Source organism: Scyliorhinus torazame, chromosome 4 (assembly GCF_047496885.1).
Source record: "Scyliorhinus torazame isolate Kashiwa2021f chromosome 4, sScyTor2.1, whole genome shotgun sequence".
Classification (NCBI taxonomy): Eukaryota; Metazoa; Chordata; class Chondrichthyes; order Carcharhiniformes; family Scyliorhinidae; genus Scyliorhinus; species Scyliorhinus torazame.
Window position 1 is genome coordinate 304,580,968 of NC_092710.1, and position 5,000 is coordinate 304,585,967.

The 5,000-nt window shown below is 57.4% G+C and overlaps 6 non-coding genes across 6 annotated transcripts; all 6 read right to left on the reverse strand.

The window, feature by feature from the left end:
• Window positions 1-213: 213 nt before the first annotated feature.
• On the reverse strand, window positions 214-332 carry LOC140413633 (5S ribosomal RNA). Its single transcript, XR_011942795.1, has one exon. It is a non-coding gene; the product is annotated as a 5S ribosomal RNA (ribosomal RNA).
• A 694-nt stretch (window positions 333-1,026) lies between these two features.
• On the reverse strand, window positions 1,027-1,145 carry LOC140414539 (5S ribosomal RNA). Its single transcript, XR_011943676.1, has one exon. It is a non-coding gene; the product is annotated as a 5S ribosomal RNA (ribosomal RNA).
• A 690-nt stretch (window positions 1,146-1,835) lies between these two features.
• Window positions 1,836-1,954, reverse strand: LOC140412201 (5S ribosomal RNA). Its single transcript, XR_011941403.1, has one exon. It is a non-coding gene; the product is annotated as a 5S ribosomal RNA (ribosomal RNA).
• A 694-nt stretch (window positions 1,955-2,648) lies between these two features.
• LOC140412202 (5S ribosomal RNA) lies at window positions 2,649-2,767 on the reverse strand. The gene has a single exon (XR_011941404.1). It is a non-coding gene; the product is annotated as a 5S ribosomal RNA (ribosomal RNA).
• A 694-nt stretch (window positions 2,768-3,461) lies between these two features.
• LOC140412203 (5S ribosomal RNA) lies at window positions 3,462-3,580 on the reverse strand. Its single transcript, XR_011941405.1, has one exon. It is a non-coding gene; the product is annotated as a 5S ribosomal RNA (ribosomal RNA).
• A 690-nt stretch (window positions 3,581-4,270) lies between these two features.
• On the reverse strand, window positions 4,271-4,389 carry LOC140413394 (5S ribosomal RNA). Its single transcript, XR_011942564.1, has one exon. It is a non-coding gene; the product is annotated as a 5S ribosomal RNA (ribosomal RNA).
• Window positions 4,390-5,000: the final 611 nt, after the last annotated feature.

The window sequence follows — 5,000 nt, forward strand, 5'->3', positions numbered from 1 at the left end:
CATCAAAGTGCAGCACGCCAAGGCACCCAACCGTGCTGCGTTGCAAAGGCCCGGCAAAGCTGCAGCAGCTGAATGGCCCGACCAAGCCGCCTGCCTGAGTTGAGCCCGCAGGCAAGTGTTGGGAGGAATGGCGAGGACGCAGAGAGCAGCAAAAGGTTGGCCTGCCTCTGGTGTGGAGAGTGCTTGGCGTGAGCAGTCTCTGCTGGCCGCAAAAGCCTACTGCACCTGGTATTCCCAGGCGGTCTCCCATCCAAGTACTAACCAGGCCTGAGTCTGCTTAGCTTTCGAGATCAGACGAGATCGGGCGTTTTCAGACTAGTATGGCCGTAGGCATCTGCAGCACCGTCTTCTCGCCTATTCAAGTTGGCCACCCTAGCACCCTCGCCACTTCTTCTTTCCGGTTGTTTTCAATTTTCTCTCTCTCTTTTTCTACTTCTACTTCTACTTCTCCTCCTCTTTCTCTCCTTCTCCTGCTAATTCTAGCCTATATGCCTGATACTCGCTCCCCTTCATGCCGTCCCCACCTAGCTCTCTTTTTTCTTCTCCACCTCCCCAAGGAAAACTGCAAGCCCCGCCCACCTCACACCAGCCTGCCGCCTGCACGCTGCTGCCTTTCCACATTGCAACGCTGCGCACTTCTCTCAGCACAGCCAGCACAAGGGTCAGGCAGGCAATGCAAGCCAGCTCTCTCTTCCTTCGCTTTGCACACCAGCCCCAATGCCACAACTTGCATTCATGCGGCGCCTTCAGGCTAGGAGAGAGAACGTCCTGCCGACACACTGGCTTGCGGCCACACGGGCCAGCTGGCGGGCCCATCAAAGTGCAGCACGCCAAGGCACCCAACCGTGCTGCGTTGCAAAGGCCCGGCAAAGCTGCAGCAGCTGAATGGCCCGACCAAGCCGCCTGCCTGAGTTGAGCCCGCAGGCAAGTGTTGGGAGGAATGGCGAGGACGCAGAGAGCAGCAAAAGGTTGGCCTGCCTCTGGTGTGGAGAGTGCTTGGCGTGAGCAGTCTCTGCTGGCCGCAAAAGCCTACTGCACCTGGTATTCCCAGGCGGTCTCCCATCCAAGTACTAACCAGGCCTGAGTCTGCTTAGCTTCCGAGATCAGACGAGATCGGGCGTTTTCAGACTAGTATGGCCGGAGGCATCTGCAGCACCGTCTTCTCGCCTATTCAAGCTGGCCACCCTAGCACCCTCGCCACTTCTTCTTTCCGGTTGTTTTCAATTTTTTCTCTCTCTTTTTCTACTTCTACTTCTACTTCTCCTCCTCTTTCTCTCCTTCTCCTGCTAATTCTAGCCTATATGCCTGATACTCGCTCCCCTTCATGCCATCCCCACCGAGCTCTCTTTTTTCTTCTCCACCTCCTCAAGGAAAACTGCAAGCCCCGCCTACCTCACACCAGCCTGCCGCCTGCACGCTGCTGCCTTTCCACATTGCAACGCTGCGCACTTCTCTCAGCACAGCCAGCACAAGGGTCAGGCAGGCAATGCAAGCCAGCTCTCTCTTCCTTCGCTTTCCACACCAGCCCCAATGCCACAACTTGCATTCATGCGGCGCCTTCAGGCTAGGAGAACGTCCTGCCGACACACTGGCTTGCGGCCACACGGGCCAGCTGGCGGGCCCATCAAAGTGCAGCACGCCAAGGCACCCAACCGTGCTGCGTTGCAAAGGCCCGGCAAAGCTGCAGCAGCTGAATGGCCCGACCAAGCCGCCTGCCTGAGTTGAGCCCGCAGGCAAGTGTTGGGAGGAATGGCGAGGACGCAGAGAGCAGCAAAAGGTTGGCCTGCCTCTGGTGTGGAGAGTGCTTGGCGTGAGCAGTCTCTGCTGGCCGCAAAAGCCTACTGCACCTGGTATTCCCAGGCGGTCTCCCATCCAAGTACTAACCAGGCCTGAGTCTGCTTAGCTTCCGAGATCAGACGAGATCGGGCGTTTTCAGACTAGTATGGCCGTAGGCATCTGCAGCACCGTCTTCTCGCCTATTCAAGTTGGCCACCCTAGCACCCTCGCCACTTCTTCTTTCCGGTTGTTTTCAATTTTCTCTCTCTCTTTTTCTACTTCTACTTCTACTTCTCCTCCTCTTTCTCTCCTTCTCCTGCTAATTCTAGCCTATATGCCTGATACTCGCTCCCCTTCATGCCGTCCCCACCTAGCTCTCTTTTTTCTTCTCCACCTCCCCAAGGAAAACTGCAAGCCCCGCCCACCTCACACCAGCCTGCCGCCTGCACGCTGCTGCCTTTCCACATTGCAACGCTGCGCACTTCTCTCAGCACAGCCAGCACAAGGGTCAGGCAGGCAATGCAAGCCAGCTCTCTCTTCCTTCGCTTTCCACACCAGCCCCAATGCCACAACTTGCATTCATGCGGCGCCTTCAGGCTAGGAGAGAGAACGTCCTGCCGACACACTGGCTTGCGGCCACACGGGCCAGCTGGCGGGCCCATCAAAGTGCAGCACGCCAAGGCACCCAACCGTGCTGCGTTGCAAAGGCCCGGCAAAGCTGCAGCAGCTGAATGGCCCGACCAAGCCGCCTGCCTGAGTTGAGCCCGCAGGCAAGTGTTGGGAGGAATGGCGAGGACGCAGAGAGCAGCAAAAGGTTGGCCTGCCTCTGGTGTGGAGAGTGCTTGGCGTGAGCAGTCTCTGCTGGCCGCAAAAGCCTACTGCACCTGGTATTCCCAGGCGGTCTCCCATCCAAGTACTAACCAGGCCTGAGTCTGCTTAGCTTCCGAGATCAGACGAGATCGGGCGTTTTCAGACTAGTATGGCCGTAGGCATCTGCAGGACCGTCTTCTCGCCTATTCAAGCTGGCCACCCTAGCACCCTCGCCACTTCTTCTTTCCGGTTGTTTTCAATTTTTTCTCTCTCTTTTTCTACTTCTACTTCTACTTCTCCTCCTCTTTCTCTCCTTCTCCTGCTAATTCTAGCCTATATGCCTGATACTCGCTCCCCTTCATGCCATCCCCACCGAGCTCTCTTTTTTCTTCTCCACCTCCTCAAGGAAAACTGCAAGCCCCGCCTACCTCACACCAGCCTGCCGCCTGCACGCTGCTGCCTTTCCACATTGCAACGCTGCGCACTTCTCTCAGCACAGCCAGCACAAGGGTCAGGCAGGCAATGCAAGCCAGCTCTCTCTTCCTTCGCTTTCCACACCAGCCCCAATGCCACAACTTGCATTCATGCGGCGCCTTCAGGCTAGGAGAGAGAACGTCCTGCCGACACACTGGCTTGCGGCCACACGGGCCAGCTGGCGTGCCCATCAAAGTGCAGCACGCCAAGGCACACAACCGTGCTGCGTTGCAAAGGCCCGGCAAAGCTGCAGCAGCTGAATGGCCCGACCAAGCCGCCTGCCTGAGTTGAGCCCGCAGGCAAGTGTTGGGAGGAATGGCGAGGACGCAGAGAGCAGCAAAAGGTTGGCCTGCCTCTGGTGTGGAGAGTGCTTGGCGTGAGCAGTCACTGCTGGCCGCAAAAGCCTACTGCACCTGGTATTCCCAGGCGGTCTCCCATCCAAGTACTAACCAGGCCTGAGTCTGCTTAGCTTCCGAGATCAGACGAGATCGGGCGTTTTCAGACTAGTATGGCCGTAGGCATCTGCAGCACCGTCTTCTCGCCTATTCAAGCTGGCCACCCTAGCACCCTCGCCACTTCTTCTTTCCGGTTGTTTTCAATTTTTTCTCTCTCTTTTTCTACTTCTACTTCTACTTCTCCTCCTCTTTCTCTCCTTCTCCTGCTAATTCTAGCCTATATGCCTGATACTCGCTCCCCTTCATGCCGTCCCCACCTAGCTCTCTTTTTTCTTCTCCACCTCCCCAAGGAAAACTGCAAGCCCCGCCCACCTCACACCAGCCTGCCGCCTGCACGCTGCTGCCTTTCCACATTGCAACGCTGCGCACTTCTCTCAGCACAGCCAGCACAAGGGTCAGGCAGGCAATGCAAGCCAGCTCTCTCTTCCTTTGCTTTCCACACCAGCCCCAATGCCACAACTTGCATTCATGCGGCGCCTTCAGGCTAGGAGAACGTCCTGCCGACACACTGGCTTGCGGCCACATGGGCCAGCTGGCGGGCCCATCAAAGTGCAGCACGCCAAGGCACCCAACCGTGCTGCGTTGCAAAGGCCCGGCAAAGCTGCAGCAGCTGAATGGCCCGACCAAGCCGCCTGCCTGAGTTGAGCCCGCAGGCAAGTGTTGGGAGGAATGGCGAGGACGCAGAGAGCAGCAAAAGGTTGGCCTGCCTCTGGTGTGGAGAGTGCTTGGCGTGAGCAGTCTCTGCTGGCCGCAAAAGCCTACTGCACCTGGTATTCCCAGGCGGTCTCCCATCCAAGTACTAACCAGGCCTGAGTCTGCTTAGCTTCCGAGATCAGACGAGATCGGGCGTTTTAAGACTAGTATGGCCGTAGGCATCTGCAGCACCGTCTTCTCGCCTATTCAAGTTGGCCACCCTAGCACCCTCGCCACTTCTTCTTTCCGGTTGTTTTCAATTTTCTCTCTCTCTTTTTCTACTTCTACTTCTACTTCTCCTCCTCTTTCTCTCCTTCTCCTGCTAATTCTAGCCTATATGCCTGATACTCGCTCCCCTTCATGCCGTCCCCACCTAGCTCTCTTTTTTCTTCTCCACCTCCCCAAGGAAAACTGCAAGCCCCGCCCACCTCACACCAGCCTGCCGCCTGCACGCTGCTGCCTTTCCACATTGCAACGCTGCGCACTTCTCTCAGCACAGCCAGCACAAGGGTCAGGCAGGCAATGCAAGCCAGCTCTCTCTTCCTTCGCTTTCCACACCAGCCCCAATGCCACAACTTGCATTCATGCGGCGCCTTCAGGCTAGGAGAGAGAACGTCCTGCCGACACACTGGCTTGCGGCCACACGGGCCAGCTGGCGGGCCCATCAAAGTTCAGCACGCCAAGGCACCCAACCGTGCTGCGTTGCAAAGGCCCGGCAAAGCTGCAGCAGCTGAATGGCCCGACCAAGCCGCCTGCCTGAGTTGAGCCCGCAGGCAAGTGTTGGGAGGAATG